Source organism: Tachyglossus aculeatus, unplaced genomic scaffold (genome assembly GCF_015852505.1).
Source record: "Tachyglossus aculeatus isolate mTacAcu1 unplaced genomic scaffold, mTacAcu1.pri scaffold_101_arrow_ctg1, whole genome shotgun sequence".
Taxonomy (NCBI): Eukaryota; Metazoa; Chordata; class Mammalia; order Monotremata; family Tachyglossidae; genus Tachyglossus; species Tachyglossus aculeatus.
In genome coordinates, this window is record NW_024044842.1 from 1497191 (window position 1) to 1513835 (window position 16645).

At 46.6% G+C, this 16645-nt stretch overlaps 9 non-coding genes across 9 annotated transcripts; 4 read left to right on the top strand and 5 right to left on the bottom strand.

The window, feature by feature from the left end:
* Positions 1 to 5353: 5353 nt before the first annotated feature.
* TRNAT-CGU lies at positions 5354 to 5426 on the bottom strand. Its single transcript has one exon. It is a non-coding gene; the product is annotated as a tRNA-Thr (tRNA).
* Positions 5427 to 6570: 1144 nt separating this feature from the next.
* TRNAQ-CUG lies at positions 6571 to 6642 on the bottom strand. Its single transcript has one exon. It is a non-coding gene; the product is annotated as a tRNA-Gln (tRNA).
* Positions 6643 to 8282: 1640 nt separating this feature from the next.
* TRNAM-CAU lies at positions 8283 to 8354 on the top strand. Its single transcript has one exon. It is a non-coding gene; the product is annotated as a tRNA-Met (tRNA).
* A 2208-nt stretch (positions 8355 to 10562) lies between these two features.
* On the bottom strand, positions 10563 to 10644 carry TRNAS-AGA. Its single transcript has one exon. It is a non-coding gene; the product is annotated as a tRNA-Ser (tRNA).
* Positions 10645 to 11607: 963 nt separating this feature from the next.
* On the top strand, positions 11608 to 11679 carry TRNAQ-UUG. The gene has a single exon. It is a non-coding gene; the product is annotated as a tRNA-Gln (tRNA).
* Positions 11680 to 12372: 693 nt separating this feature from the next.
* TRNAT-CGU lies at positions 12373 to 12445 on the bottom strand. The gene has a single exon. It is a non-coding gene; the product is annotated as a tRNA-Thr (tRNA).
* Positions 12446 to 13552: 1107 nt separating this feature from the next.
* Positions 13553 to 13625, top strand: TRNAR-ACG. Its single transcript has one exon. It is a non-coding gene; the product is annotated as a tRNA-Arg (tRNA).
* A 294-nt stretch (positions 13626 to 13919) lies between these two features.
* On the bottom strand, positions 13920 to 13991 carry TRNAD-GUC. The gene has a single exon. It is a non-coding gene; the product is annotated as a tRNA-Asp (tRNA).
* Positions 13992 to 15467: 1476 nt separating this feature from the next.
* TRNAW-CCA lies at positions 15468 to 15539 on the top strand. The gene has a single exon. It is a non-coding gene; the product is annotated as a tRNA-Trp (tRNA).
* Positions 15540 to 16645: the final 1106 nt, after the last annotated feature.

Below are 16645 nucleotides of genomic sequence, written 5' to 3' on the forward strand. Positions count from 1 at the left end.
TAAAGATGATTTCTTCCTTTGTCATTGGCAGGTACTGACTGAAAACGTTTGTCAGTGGGGTGTGATGAAACCAATCCAACAATCTGTTTTTAACGCCCAACTCCTCCTCTAAACTCCTTGTGGGTAGGGGTCCCATCTACCAGCTCTGTTGGAGTGGACCCTCCCGAGCGTTTTCTGCGGGGCTCTCCACAAAGCAAGCGAGCTCTCAGTACATACCAGAGATCAATCGATAACCATCGATAGATAGGCAATATGGCATAGGGATAGGGCACGGGACAGAGAGTCAGAAGGTTTGCTCCCATCTGTCTGCTGCATGGGGACAGGGCACGGGCCTGGGAGTCACAAGGTTTGCTGCCATTTGTCTGCTGCATGGGGACAGGGCATGGGCCTGGGAGTCACAAGGGTTGCTGCCATTTGTCTGCTGCATGGGGTTAGGGCACGGGCCTGGGAGTCACAGGGTTTTCTGCCATTTGTCTGCTGCATGGGGACAGGGCACGGGCCTGGGAGTCACAAGGTTTGCTGCCATTTCTCTGCTGCATGGGGACAGGGCACGGGCCTGGGAGTCACGAGCTTTGCTGCCACTTGTCTGCTACATGGGGTAGGGACTGTCTCTATATGTTGCCAACTTGTACTTCCCAAGTGCTTAGTACAGTGCTCTGCACACAGTAAGCTCTCGATAAATCTGATTAATGATGATGATGATAGGGCACGGGCCTGGGAGTCACAAGGTTTGCTGCCATTAGTCTGCTGCATGATCTTGGGCAAGAAGAAAGTTTCTTGTTTCTTGTTTCCTCCGCTCCTCCACTGCTAATCTCCTCACTGTACCTCATTCTCGCCTCTCCCGCCGTCGACCCCCGGCCCACGTCATCCCCCGGGCCTGGAATGCCCTCCCTCTGCCCCTACGCCAAGCTAGCTCTCTTCCTCCCTTCAAGGCCCTGCTGAGAGCTCACCTCCTCCAGGAGGCCTTCCCAGACTGAGCCCCTTCCTTCCTCTCCCCCTCGTCCCCCTCTCCATCCCCCCATCTTACCTCCTTCCCTTCCTCACAGCACCTGTATATATGTATATATGGTTGTACATATTTATTACCCTATTTATTTATTTATTTATTTATCTTACTTGTACATTTCTATCCTATTTATTTTATTTTGTTGGTATGTTTGGTTCTGTTCTCTGTCTCCCCCTTTTAGACTGTGAGCCCACTGTTGGGTAGGGACTGTCTCTATGTGTGCCAATTTGTACTTCCCAAGCGCTTAGTACAGTGCTCTGCACATAGTAAGCACTCAATAAATACAATTGATTGATTGATTGATTGTTTCTAGAAACAAGAAACCACAACAACATGGTAAGCGCTTAATAAATGGCATCATTAAGAAGACTACATCCCGTTTCCATGGTAACAGGGCCGGTGAGGCCTTTGAGACTGAGTTCATTCATTCGCATATTTTTTAAGAGACTGCTCTGTGCAAAGCACTACACTAAGCGCTTGGGAGAGTAGAAACTAACAATAACAGACACATCCCCTGCCCACGAGAAGTTTGCAGTCCAAGCTAGTCTAGAGAAGCAGCGTGGCTCAGTGGAAAGAGCATGGGCTTTGATGTTAGAAGTCATGGGTTCAAATGTCGGCTCTGCCAGTTGTCAGCTGTGTGACTCTGGGCAAATCAATCAATCAATCGTATTTATTGAGCGCTTACTGTGTGCAGAGCACTGTACTAAGCGCTTGGGAAGTACAAGTTGGCAACATATACAGACAGTCCCTACCCAACAGTGGGCTCATAGTCTAAAAGGGGGAGACGGAGAACGAAACCAAACATACTAACAAAATAAAATAAATAGAATAGATACGTACAAGAAAAGTAAATAAATAAATAAATAGAGTAATAAATATGTAGAAACATATATACATACATACAGGTGCCGTGGGGAAGGGAAGGAGGTAAGATGAGGGGGATGGAGAGGGGGACAAGGGGGAGAAGCTGCTTCATGAAGCAGAAGCCATCATGAGGCCAAAATGGAAGGGTTCTGCTGAAGCGGTAGCAAGCCGAGACTAGATGGCTCCATCTTCACGCCTCCGAAAGATGATTTCTTCCTTTGTCACTGGCAGGCACTGACTGAAAACGTTTGTCTGTGTGGTGTGATGAAACCAATCCAATAATCTGTTTTTAATGCCCAACTCCTCCTCTAAACTCTTTGTGGGCAGGGGTCTCATCTACCGGCTCTATTGGAGTGGACCCTCCCGAGCGTTTTTTACGGGGCTCTCCACAAAGCAAGCGAGCGCTCAGTACGTACCAGAGATCAATCGATAACCATCTATAGGTAGGCAGTATGGCATAGGGATAGGGCACGGGCCAGGGAGTCACAAGGTTTGCTGCCATTTGTCTGCTGCATGGGGTAGGGACTGTCTCTATATGTTGCCAACTTGTACTTCCTAAGCGCTTAGTACAGTGCTTTGCACACAGTAAGCGCTCAATAAATACGATTGATGATGATGATGATAGTGCACGGGCCTCGGAGTCACAAGGCTTGCTGCCATTTGTCTGCTGCATGGGGACAGGGCACGGGCCTGGGAGTCACAAGGTTTGCTGCCATTTGTCTGCTGCATGACCTTGGGCAAGAAGAAAGTATCTTGTTTCAAGAAACAACAACAACATAGTAAGCGCTTAATAAATGCCATCATTAAGAAGACTACATCCCGTTTCCATGGTAACAGGGCCGGCGAGGCCTTTGAGACTGAGTTCATTCATTCATTCACATATTTATTAAGAGATTGCTGTGTGCAAAGCACTGTACTAAGCGCTTGGGAGAGTACAAACAATAAACAGACACATCCCCTACCCACGAGAAGTTTGCAGTCTAAGCTAGTCTAGAGAAGCAGCGTGGCTCAGTGGAAAGAGCATGGGCTTTGGAGTCAGAAGTCATGGGTTCAAATCCCAGCTCTGCCAATTGTCAGCTGTGTGACTTTGGGCAAGTCAATTCACTTCTCTGGGCCTCAGTTCCCTCATCTGTAAAATGGGGATTATGACTGTGAACCTCCTGTGGGACAACCTGATCACCTTGTAACCTCCCCAGCGCTTAGCCCAGTGCTCTGCACATAGTGAGCGCTCAGTAAATACGATTGAATGAATACAATAGAACCCGGGCCTCCCACGAGGCAGAAGAGAATTCTCCCACAGAACCACCAATACCTTACTGCAAGCAAACCTTTATCTCACTCTTCCTAAGGAGTCTGCAGGCCTCACTCTGATTCCAATTTGCTTGGCTCCACCCCAGCGCTTTGTGCAGTGCCTGGCACATAAGCGCTTAACACACACAGAGGAGGCGGCCCGGCCTGGCTCGCCCTTCTCCAGGCAGAGCCACGGTCAATCAATCAATCAATCAATCGCATTTACTGAGTGCTTACTGTGTGCAGAGCACTGTACTAAGTGCTTGGGAAGTACAAGTTGGCAACATATAGAGACAGTCCTTACCCTACAGTGGGCTCACAGTCTAAAAGGGGGAGACAGAGAACAAAACCAAACATTCTAACAAAATAAATAGAATAGATATGTACAAATAAAATAAATAAATAGAGTAATAAATATGTACAAACATATATACATATATACAGGTGCCGTGGGGAAGGGAAGGAGGTAAGATGAGGGGGATAGAGAGGGGGATAAGGGGGAGAAGCTGCTTCATGAAGCAGAAGCCATCCTGAGGCCAAAATGAAAGGGTTCTGCTGAAGCGGTAGCAAGCCGAGACTAGATGGCCCCATCTTCATGCCTCCTAAAGATGATTTCTTAGTTTGTCATTGGCAGGCACTGACTGAAAACGTTCGTCTGTGGGGTGTGATGAAACCAATCCAATAATCTGTTTTTAACGCCCAACTCCTCCTCTAAACTCCTTGTGGGCAGGGGTCCCATCTACCAGCTCTGTGTACCCTCCCGAGCGTTTTGTGCGGGGCTCTCCAAAAAACAAGCGAGCGCTCAGTATGTACCAGAGATCAATCGATAACCATCGATAGATAGGTGGTATGGCATGGGGATAGGGCACGGGCCAGGGAGTCAGAAGGTTTGCTGCCATTTGTCTGCTGCATGGGGTAGGGACTGTCTCTATATGTTGCCAACTTGTACTTCCCAAGCGCTTAGTACAGTGCTCTGCACACAGTAAGCGCTCAGTAAATACGATTGATGATGATGATGATAGGGCACGGGCCTGGGAGTCACAAGGTTTGCTGCCATTTGTCTGCTGCATGGGGACAGGGCACGGGCCTGGGAGTCACAAGGTTGCTGCCATTTGTCTGCTGCATGGGGATAGGGCACGGGCCTGGGAGTCAAAGGTTTGCTGCCATTTGTCTGCTGCATGACCTTGGGCAAGAAGAAAGTTTCTTGTTTCTATAAACAAGAACCAACAACAACATAGTAAGCGCTTAATAAATGCCATCATTAAGAAGACTACATCCCCTTTCCATGGTAACAGGGCCGGCGAAGCCTTTGAGACTGAGTTCATTCATTCATTCGTTCATTCGCATACTTATTAAGGGATTGCTGTATGCAAAGCACTGTACTAAGCGCTTGGGAGAGTAGGAAATAACAATAAACAGACACATCCCCTACCCACAAGAAGTTTGCAGTCTAAGCTAGTCTAGAGAAGTAGCGTGGCTCAGTGGAAAGAGCATGGGCTTTAAAGTCAGAAGTCATGGGTTCAAATGCCTGCTCTGCCAATTGTCAGCTGTGTGACTTTGGGCAAGTCAATTCACTTCTCTGGGCCTCAGTTCCCTCATCTGTAAAATGGGGATTATGACTGTGAGCCCCCTGTGGGACAACCGTATCACCTTGTAGCCTCCCCAGCGCTTAGAACAGTGCTTTGCACATAGTAAGCGCTTAATAAATGCCATTATTATTATTACTCTCGGTTTTCCCAATCAGGACAGTTCTGAACCCAGGTTTGGCCACTTGTGAGCCAGAAATGGAATGAGAGGATAAATGGGGAATGGAGGGTGGGGAGTAGGTCCAGTGTGATAAGTGCTGGTATTAATGTTTTTCTGGGTTGTCGTGACCGACTTCCACGGGAGAGAAGCTGGCAGTGGCTGGAGGGTGTTGTCTTTGGTGGACAAAACTCACCAGAACCTTCTGCAGGCTCCTGACCAGCCACGCTGAGGAAGTTTACTGACTCTCTCTCCGCTAGTACCTCATCTCTCTTGGAGGACCATCCTTGAAAGGAACAATCCACCTGACAAAGGGTCGTGGAAGGGAAATGTGGAAAGAAAAATTGAGGCGATGGTGAGTGGTTGTACTTATTCAGATTTTGCTGATGCCAACCTCTTTCTATGATCATCACTTGGGGAGAGGAGAAACATAACAAAACTCTAGGAAGTAGGCCCTAGTGAGATTCGAACTCACGACCCCTGGTTTACGAGACCAGTGCTCTCACCCCTGAGCTATAGGGCCAGCTACATCGCACTTGGAAAGCCTCATCCTGCCAGCGAGTTTGGGGCAGGTGAAATAATAATGATGGTATTTGTTAAGTGCTTACTATATGCCAAGCACTGTTCTAAACGCTGGAGAAATACGGGGTGGGGATGGCTCAGTCCACTTGTGGCCCGGAGTTTCGAGAGTTTGAACCCCCCGACCCAATATCTGTCTCACACAGAAGCTCCCCCTTTCATCCTCTTTGAATTAGGGCAGTACGAGTACAGATACAGATAGTAAGCGCTTTACAAATAGCATATTTATTACTGGAGAAGCAGTGTGGCTTAGTGGGCAGAGACAGGGCCTGGGAGACAGAAGGACCTGGGTTCTAATCCCGACTCCACCATGCGTCTGCTGTGTGACCTTGGGCCAGTCATTTCACTTCTCTGGGCCTCACTTTCCTCGTCTGTCAAATGGGGATGAAGACTCTGAGCCCCACGTGGGACAACCTGATGACCTTGTATCCACCCCAGCAATTAGAACAGTGCTTGGCACATAGTAAGTGTCTAACAAGTACCATCATCGTTACTATGAGAAGTAGATGGTTTAGTTGAAAGAGCACGGGTTTAGGAGTTAGAAATCGTGGGTCCTAATCCCGGTTTCGCCACTTGTCAACTGTGTGATTTTGGGCAAGGCACTCAACTTTTCTGTGCCTCAGTGACCTCATCTGTAAAATGGGGATTAAGACTGTGAGCCCCAAGCGGGCTCTAATTATTATTATTATTATTATTACTGCTAAATGCTGGGTAGATACAAGTTAATCAGGTCGAAGACAGTCCACGTAAATTATGAACTCACAGTCTTAATCCCCATTTTACAGATGAGGTAAGGGAGGCAAAGAGAAGTTAAGTGACTTTCAGACCAGCATCGGAGGCGGGACTAGAAACCAAGTCCTCTAACTCCCCAGGCCCGTTCTCTTTCCACTAATAGTATTTTTTTCTCTCGGGGCCTTTGCTAAAAATATTTGCTACACGAACAAAATAGAATACTAACTGGACTATGAAAACAGAAGTATGTTGTTCGCCAGAGAGATCCGCCAGAGGAGGATCTAGGGAGAAGACAGGCAGAACTCCCACACGTTACGTGAAAAAACAAACTGAGTTTTATAGAGAAGAAAAACCTTAGGTCCCACCGAGATTTGAACTCGGATCGCTGGATTCAGAGTCCAGAGTGCTAACCATTACACCATGGGGCCTTCGCCGAAGTTAGCCTTCCCTAAACTCATATTCTGATACATCCTTACGTATCTTTCACTTAGTCAGTAAATTATACTTATATAGGTAATAGGAGAAAAAATTATTACTGCTATTCCGATCATCATTATTTAACAATGATCATGATAGACGAACTAATTGGCTATTGCCATTTCCACTGTGATACAAGTTAAACCTTTTGTCATTTTATCGTTTTTAATGGTTTTCATTATTTTTATATAAAGATTAAATAAACGAGATGTCATTATAGTCATTCGAACTATCGTTAGTACTGGCAAGAGTATCATTGGGAATGTTATAGATATTATTATATTAACATTGTTACTACTGTTATTATGATAAAAATTCAAGGAATTACGATAGATGAAGCAATATATAGGTTTTGCCTTAGAAGCAGTGTGGCTCAGTGGAAAGAGCCCGAGCTTGAGAGGCGGAGGTTGTGGGTTCTAATCCCGACTCCGTCACTTGTCAGCTGTGTGACGTTGGGCAGGTCACTTCACTTCTCTGGGCCTGTTACCTCATCTGTAAAGGGGGGATTAAGACTGTAAACCCCACCTGGGACAACCTAACCCCAGCGCTTCGAACAGTGCTTTGCACATAGTAAGTGCTAAACAAATACTAATATTATTATTACCCAATGCATTATCATGATAAAAACACAGGGTACTTACATTCTTATAATCATGAGGATAAAATTCTCATTTTAGTTTTCCTGTTTGGTGCTTTGATGCACGTCTCAAAATGGAGACGAAGACCCTAATATTTAAAAAAGTATATAAATCCCTGGATTCAAACCAAGGATTCTCACATGGGAAAGGAAGGAAATTGACATCCACCGTATGCAGTAGGACCGTTGGTGGACGCGGTCCTGGACGCGGAAACAATGGGCGGGTCGGAGGGAATTGGAGGCTCGGGAATACTTGCCACTGTTGATTTTCAAGTCTGTTGGAGATTGTTTCATTTCCTCACCTGGGCACCCCAAACTTTTCTGGTCCACGAAGAGGAGATGTTTTTCCTTACTCCGCCGTTGGATCAATCCAGCCTCCTGTTTCTGCCCGTTCTGCTCCCTGATTATCGGGGTCCCGAGTATCCCGCTGGGGGTGGGGTGGAGGGGCGTACCGGATTCCCGGGGCCGGGTTGGAGGGAGAGCGAGATAATGGGAGGAAGGGGAGTTCCTCTGGATCGAGTACAACATGAGGTACTATAAAGGTCATGGGTTCTAATCCCACTCCGCCACCTGTCAGCTGTGTGACTCTGGGCAAGTTACTTGTCTGTGCCTCAGTTCCCGCACCTGTAAAATTAAGACTGTGAGCCCCACATGGGACAACCTGATCACCTTGTATCCCCCAACGCTTAGAACAGTGCTTTGCACATAGTAAGCGCTTAACAAATACCATCATTATTATTATTACCTCGTCTGTAAAAGGGGGCTTAAGTCTAAGCCTCACGTGGGACAACCTGATCACCTTGTATCCCCCGCCAGCGCTTGGAATAGTGCTTGGCATATAGTAAGCGCTTAACAAATTCCATTATTATAATTATTTACATCCCTCGTCCAACCGCCCCCAACCCTGCATTGTTCTATTCTTTAGTGAACAGTCGAAACTCTTCACAGCGTGGAAGCAGAGTGGCGCAGCGGAAGCGTGCTGGGCCCATAACCCAGGGGTCGATGGATCGAAACCATCCTCTGCTAAGGGTTTTTCTTTTGTACACTCCACTCCATATTCTTCAAATGCCATCGAGTCGTTTCCGACCCTCCATGGATACACCTCCTTCAGATCTTCTGTCATAAAGTCGTTGTGGTATATGTATCCATAGAGTTTTCATTCTGTTATGTGTATTCATACGGTTGACGTTTACTGGTAGTGAAATTTTGGAGTGCGTTCCTGTGAACAAAAGACTAAACTGTAGGACTCACATACGTGTTCCTTGTTTTGCTGTAATGCTTTTCTTTTGGATGTCTGGTGCACATTTCCTTTTAGCTGCCTTGTCTCTTAATCCTTATGAGCTGTAAAGATACTTTGCTAATCGCGGCTACATTCTCCAGGGTTGTAAAATCCTTCGCTGGATCGTAGACTGCTTTGAGGGCAGGAATGGTCCTTAGTTACACTCTTGTGAGCTTCCACAAACGTAGGACAGTGGAGAATTACGTTCTCAATTAAAACTATTGATTGATTGCCAGTTGGTTTGATCTGTGGTTTCCAAGTATGAGCTTCCTGACAAGGCCGTGTTTAGACGAAGGCTGTTGAGAGTTTCACAGTGGGGATGAGGTGCCCCCAAATCCAGAATACCTGTCCCTCCTACCTTTTCGACCACACTGCCTGGGTGACCCCATCGCACTGGTTTCAAGACACAAAATGGCACAAATGTGAGCTCTAGAACCCCACGTGTATTATGACGCCTGTCCTCCTCCTGGACCTTCTTGGCTGCATCCCTTTTGGAGTGGAAGGAAGAAGACTGCATCCCTTTTCCATGATGACCAAGACCCGCAAAGCCTTTGAAACAAAAGCATCCCATACCGGACAGTTTTGGACTCAAGTCTGGCTACTCGTGAATGGAATGAGAAAGCAGGGTTGGGATGGGGCGTGATGGGAGGGGAGGGCTCTGATCCAGAAGGCGGGCCATGGGTGAGGTTATGACTGGGATATTGTTGAGGAAGGTGATGCAGTTCTCTGCACGCAGTAAGTGCTCAATAAATACGATTGAATGAAATCGGAATGGAGGGTGGGGAATAGGACCATTGTGATGAATGAATTTTCGGGTTCCCCTTCTAGGCCCAAGAGGGAATCCCTACTCCTCCGTGGCTTCCAGGAGCTTCCGTGGGGAGGCAGATAGCGGATGGTAGTCATTCATTCAATTGTATTCATTCATTCAATCGTATTTATTGAGCGCTTACTGTGTGCAGAGCACTGTACTAAGCGCTTGGAAGTACAATTCGGCGACAAATAAAGGCAATCCTTACCCAACAACGGGCTAGTCCAATGTGGGTGCGTTTTTCAGCGATTCCCGCTGAGAACCACCTAGCTTCTCTTTCTGCTCCATGACCACGGGTGAGGAAGGGTGAGCCGACGTCTATGACCTTGTATCTGTTCCTTTTATGATTATGATATGCACCCCACCATCATTTAGTCATTCAACCGTATTTATTGAGCGCTTACTGTGTGCAGAGCACTGTACTAAGCGCTTGGGAAGTACAAGTTGGCAACATACAGAGACGGTACCTACCAAACAATGGGCTCACAGTCTAGAAGGGGAAGACAGACTACAAAACAAAACATGTGGACAGGTGTCAACAGAACAGACAGAATTAAAGCTAGATGCACATCATTAAAAAAATAAATAGAACATTAAAAATGTACAAGTAAAACAGAGTTATGAATCAGTACATCAGCCCCAGAGCACTTATCTGTAATAATAATAATGGTGGTATTTGTTAATAATAACAGTATTTGCTAAGCGCTTTCTATGTGCCAAGCACTGTTCTAAGCGCTGAGGTAGATACAAGGTAATCAGGTTGCACTGGGATGGATACAAGCAAGTCAAGTTGGACACAGTCCATAGTCTTCATTCCCATTTTACAGATGAGGTAACTGAGGCACAGAGAAGTGAAGTGGCTTGCCCAAGGCCACACGGCAGACAAGTGGAGGGGTCGGGATTAGAACCCATGACCTTCTGACTCCGAGGCCTGTGCTCTATCCATCTGTAAATCCATCTGTGATTTACTTATATTAATGTCTGTCTCCCCCTCTAGCCTGAAACTCGTCATAGGCAGCTAGCATATATACCAACTCTGTTCTAGTGTACAGTCCCAAGCGCTTAGTACAGTGCTCTGCACAGAGTAAGGGCTCAATAGATACGACTGATTAATCGTGGAGATATCAGAGAAGGAAAAAAAAAGGGCCGTAGTCGGCAGGAGTCGAACCTGCGCGGGGAAACCCCAATGGATTTCTAGTCCATCGCCTTAACCACTCGGCCACGACTACACACACTTATAGGATTTTCAGGCCCTTCCCAAGGCCGGAATTTCTTGATCAGAATCCAACACCTAGTTTGGAATCTCTTTCTCTCTCCAAGTCTCCGGCCCCCTCGGGAGCAAGATCTATCCCCCTTTCTGATCTCAATCCTGCATCCAGAATCCTTTGACAACCAAACATCATACAGGATTCTGCACGCTCCTTCCTCTCACTACTTAAGCTTCTTGGGAATATTCTTCTTTGTTCTTCCCCTCTTGTTAGAAAACAAGCTCCTTGTGGACAGGGAGAGTGACTCGTGTTGCTGGAGTACTTCGGAAGAGTTTAGCACAGCGTATTGCATACCCTTACTCCTCTTCGTTCTGTTTCTTCTCCTCCGCCCGTCTCACCTTTCTCTTCTCCGACTACTGCTAAAACAACAGGTTGGATCTTAGTGGATTACCGGCCAGGTTCCCGTGTTTCCCAACTCGTATTCTCCGGTGGCCAGGGATGGGACAGAAGGGAGGGAGGTCTTGGTCTCAAACCCGAAGATGCCTCTGGAGAGGTAGATAACTAAGTAGTGTTCTCCTGGAGCAGGTGGGAGTCTGAGGACCTTCTCACCTCCAAGATTCATTCTTTGACTTGTCGTGAAGTGTTGGCTCTGTTGCTTCTTGTCCTGTGAGATTTCTTACCGCTTTCTTTATCTGTCCTAGCCGACCTAGACTTTCGAGAAGTTGACGTGGAACTTCGGGGTGCTCCCCCCAGAGAGTGGACTAAATTGAAACGTAGTGCTGAGCGAGGTCGTTATCTAATAACCGCTTGGTCGAGAAGGGGTTAGTAGAAGGTTGGGATTGGCCAAATCAAGAAGTCCCCATCACGGTTTCCTGAGGGCTCAACATGCCAATTGGCTTTTGAGCTCTCCGCAGGATTGGTTTCCGAGGTCTACTGTAGAACGACAAACGTGTCAAAAATGTTTGGAGAGAAAAGCTAGGAATAGGTTCCATGGTGTAATGGTTAGCAGTCTGGACTTTGAATCCAGCAATCCGAGTTCAAATCTCGGTGGAACCTCTTGTTTTCGACCCTTAATGCGCTTAGTATGTGCCAAATGCTGGTATTAAAAGCCGGATTTGCCCCAAGATATTCAGGTCGGGGACAGTCCCTACCCCACATGTGCTTAAGGGGGGTGAAATTTCCGTCCGGGGGGTGGTCTCCTTCCTTCCCCCATTTCAAACAGGGGGGAAGGCCTAGTTATCACGACCAGGGCTGGAGGAGCTTCTGATTGACTGAAAACATCAGGACCCTGCAATTTCTAGAATACTTACTAGCGTTATTCAAAAAGCTATCAATTCTTCCTTCTTTAGCCCCCAAATCGGGCAACCCCTATTTGGTAGGGACCGAAGAAAGCCCCTCTGGTCGGATTCCACGATTCCCAGGCCCCTCCAACAGCAGCCGGGTTTGTGCATGCTATTAGGGAGTGAGCCAGCTATGCTCCTTGCCCTTGGGTGGGAGGAAATGAGGAATTGCGGGTTCCCGACCAGACTCGGCCGAGGAAGTTCACTAACTCACCCTAGGCTAGTTACAAAACCTCCTGGAAGACAAACCCTGCAAGGCGCAATGCACGTGACAGCGGCTCGTGGGAGAACAGGGGAAAGCAATAATTGCAGCAATTACCAAGGCTGATATTCAGCTTTGGCTGGTTGCTAACGTCTTTTTACGCTCATCGCTCGGGGAGAGGTGGAAGGTAGCAAAATATTGCCTCACAGGCCCTAGTGAGATTCGAACTCACGACCCCTGGTTTACGAGACCAGTGCTCTTACCCCTGAGCTATAGGGCCCCATACAGATGTGACTTTTTTCAGGAACCCTTCAGCAGGATGAACCGCATGCGTTATATATTTTCGGTTACTCATTCAGTCGTATTTACTGGACGCTTATTGTGTGCAAAGCACTGTACTAAACGCTTGTAGGAGTATAATACAATAATGGACACGTCACTGCCCACGACGAGCTTATAGTCTGTATTCATTCATTCAACCGTTCAATCGTATTTATTGAGCACTTACTGTGTGCAGAGCATGTACTAAGCTCTTGGAAAGTACAATTCAGCAACAGAGATAATTCCTGCCCAAAACGGGCTCGCAGTCTAGAAGGGGGAGACAGACAGCAAAATAAGTAAACAGGTATCAGTGGCATTCATTCATTCATTCATTCAATCGTATTTATTGAACGCTTACTGTGTGCAGAGCACTGTACTAAGCGCTTGGGAAGTACAAGTTGGCAACATATAGAGACGGTCCCTACCCAACAGTGAGCTCACAGTCTAGAAAGGGGAGACAGAGAACAAAACAAAACGTATTGCTATTATATTGGCATCAGTATAAATAAATAGAACTATAGACATATAACACATTAATAAAATAAATTTAATTATAAATATGTACATATAATTAGTGTTTACAGACTGTAGACTACATTTCTGTATTGACTGTAATTATATGTACATATAATTCTATATGCCAATCCACAGAGACAGAGGAAAAAAAAACACACAAAAGGAGGCCCAAGTTCAAAGATAAAGAGAAAAAGAGAGATCGAGTCAGAGCTATCCAGACAGAGAGGGCCAGAGGCAGATTCTGGAGGCTCAAAGTGTCAGAATGGCAAGGGAGACAGAGGACTGGAGATAGAAGCGTAAAGAGAGAGTATTTTCGGCTCACCTCTCACCTCTTTTGGTTCTGTTGTATCAGAGAGAAAACCGTAACCGCTTTAGCTCTCGGTTACTCCAGCAGTCGCAGGAGAGGAATGGGAGAGGTTGGATGGGTTGGTGTCGCTCAGATAGTGGAGGTTTCGGCCCCTGGCTCTCTGTTTATTAGTGCCAGGAAGTGCCGGAATCACTTCCCTCTAAGTAACAGCACATGGGACCGCTGCAAACCACTTTAAGCACAGGGCCAGTGGCGCAATGGATAACGCGTCTGACTACGGATCAGAAGATTCTAGGTTCGACTCCTGGCTGGCTCGAAAGTTTTTTTTTATTATATTCTCATTCCCAACCCGTATCTGTGTCTGTTCAGTTTCTGTCGTGTGCATCCCAGTGGTTAGTACCTTGTTTGCGCTTTTAACATACCGTGAATCTGGTGAGAAAGGGAATTTCCCGCGGCCTGTGAGGCGGTCGCCGGATCGATTGCGGACTGTTAGCATCGAGCCAATAATGCGCAAAATTGTTGTCGGGAACTATTCATTTTTCTGTCGCTTTGAAGAAAACTCAGGCATGGGCCTGTAGGTTATAAATGCTGAAAGAAAATAAAATAATCTCTCCCCGTCGGGGAATCGAACCCCGGTCTCCCGCGTGACAGGCGGGGATACTCACCACTATACTAACGAGGAAACGATACATGATGTTTCTGCTTTTTGTTTGAAGAGCTCAAACTCTGGCTATGGCAATATTCAGTTGATCAATCAATAAATGAGTCACTCAGTGGAATTCATTAATGACCTACTGTGGACACAGTACTGTACTAAGCATTTGGAAGACGACAATGCAGTTAAAAGAACGATAGCTCACCTCGAGTAGTTTTTAGCCTAGAGGGGAAGACAGACAAAAGAGGAAATTATAAATAATCGAACAACCAGTAATGTTTGAGCTTGATCCGTGTGCTCAGCATTGTCCGGAACATTTTGTTGCGTCAGGTCCGTTAGTCCTCATTGAGAAACATCATGCCTATTGACAAGAGCACGGGCTTGGTCGCCAGAGGACATGAGTTCTAATCCAGCTCTGCCACTTGTCTGCTGTGTGATCTTGGGCAAGTCAGTTAAATTCTCTGTGCCTCAGTTACCTCATGTAAAAAAAAATAATAATGGCATTTATTAAGCGCTTACTATGAGCAAAGCACTGTTCAGGTTGTCCCACAGGGGGCTCACACTCTTAATCCCCATTTTACAAATGAGGTAACTGAGGCACAGAGAAGTGGCTTGCCCAACGTCGCACAGCTGACAAGTGGAGGAGTCAGGATTAGAACTCAAGTCCTCTGACTCTCAATCCCTTCCCCTTCCCACTAAACTACAGTGCTTCTGAGCCTCAGGTGGGACAACCTGATTTTCTTGTATCTACCAGCGCTTAGAAGAGTTATTGTTATTATTATCATTATTATTATTATTATTATTATTATTATTATTATTATTATTACGTGCTTCACCCACTAGCCTCAGGCTAAGGGTCAGAGGAGCAGAATTTGCAGCCCCTGAGGCTGCTGGAGGCCCGAATTCGTTCTATTCCCGGGAGGTTCAGAGGGCGAATCGCCGCAGCCATAGGGTTTGGGGGGGCCTAGGCTAGGTAATGATGCCCATACTGAAGTGTCACGCATGGGAGAGGAGATCGAGGCTGCCGGGGAACAGAAACCTATTTGTGGCTAAATATACCCCCACTGGGGAACTGTGCGGAAAAGGGGTGCTGTTCTAAATACACACACACACACATACTTCATGGTAGTAATAATAATAATGATGGCATTTATTAAGCGTTTACTATGTGCCAAGCACTGTTCTAAGCGCCGGGGAGGTTACAAGGTGATCAGGTTGTCCCACGGGGCGCTCACAATCTTACTCCCCATTTTACAGACGAGGAAACTGAGGCACAGAGAAGTTAAGTGGCTTGCCCAAATGAGATCTCTTCCCCTGAGAGATCGGAGGCTGAATCTTGTATATAAGACAGTGTAACTACAGTACTGTGGCTTAGTACAGTGCTCTGCATACAGACGCGCTCAATAAATACGATTGAATAAATGAATAGTGGCAATTGCGATGAGCCACCAGCTATGAGTTCTGTGGGTTCCGTAAAGGTCTCCTTGCTGATAAGATTGTCAGGACCTCGTGGCGCAACGGTAGCGCGTCTGACTCCAGATCAGAAGGTTGCGTGTTCAAATCACGTCGGGGTCAAAATCGGTTTTTTCTTTCTTTCTCAGAGGAATAATAATAATGGTATTTGTTAAGCGTTTACTCTGTGCCAAGCACTGTTCTAAGCACTGGGGTAGATACAAGTCAGTCCCATGTGAAGCTCACCGTCTTAATCCCCATTTTACAGATGAGGTAACTGAGGCACAGAAAAGTTAAGTGACTTGCCCAAAGTCACCCATCTGATAAGTGGCGGAGCCTGCATTAGAACCCACGGCCTCTGACTCCCAATTTGTAAGTCGGAAGAAGTTCAAAATAATGACACTAGCAGAGGTATTTTTTAAAGCGCTGATGTGGGGATTAATAGATACCGTTCATATTCCCACGTTCTCCAGAAAATGCAACTGCCTGGGGTCGTTTCGGAATTTCCTGGTTGGCGACGGATCCCAGAACGCCGGGTAATGACAGTGGGATTGGGGGCTCCCCAGGAAGCTCGTATTAACATATGGAGGGGAGGTGCAACCGGGGAAGGGCAGAATTTAGAAAGTTATGAGCCTCTAGGGAATCTGTCCGCTTCTGTCCAGGCATCTGAAGCGCTATTATCCTTTCTGCAACTGGGACAGAGATTGGGGTTCGTACTTAACTTCTCTGGGCCTCAGTGACCTCATCTGTAAAATGGGGATTAAGACTGTGAGCCCCACGTGGGGCAACCTGATCACCTTGTATCCCCCCAGCGTTTACAACAGTGCTTGGCACATAGTAAGCGCTTAACAAATTATTATTACACGATAAGTTCCCGGCCGATGTAGCTACTTACTTGCCTTTTGTTGTTTTACGGAGCGCGATTTCTACCCGATGGCCCGACCTCGTTGTCTCGGGAATTCCAAGGTTTAGAACGGGAAAGGAAACAAAAGGGCAAAGAGAGCAGAGATAGTGTTAGAGAGCTTTTGGGGTGTAGTTTGTGTGTGATTTGGTGCACGTATGAGTACCTGTGTGATATTCATTCATTCATTAAATCAATCGTGTTTATCGAGCACTTACTGTGTGCACAGCAATGTGCTAAGCGCTTGAAAAGTACAATTCAGCAATAATGAGAGAAAATCCCTGCCCACACTGGGCTTACAGTTTAGGTATTAATTGCAGTATGTGTT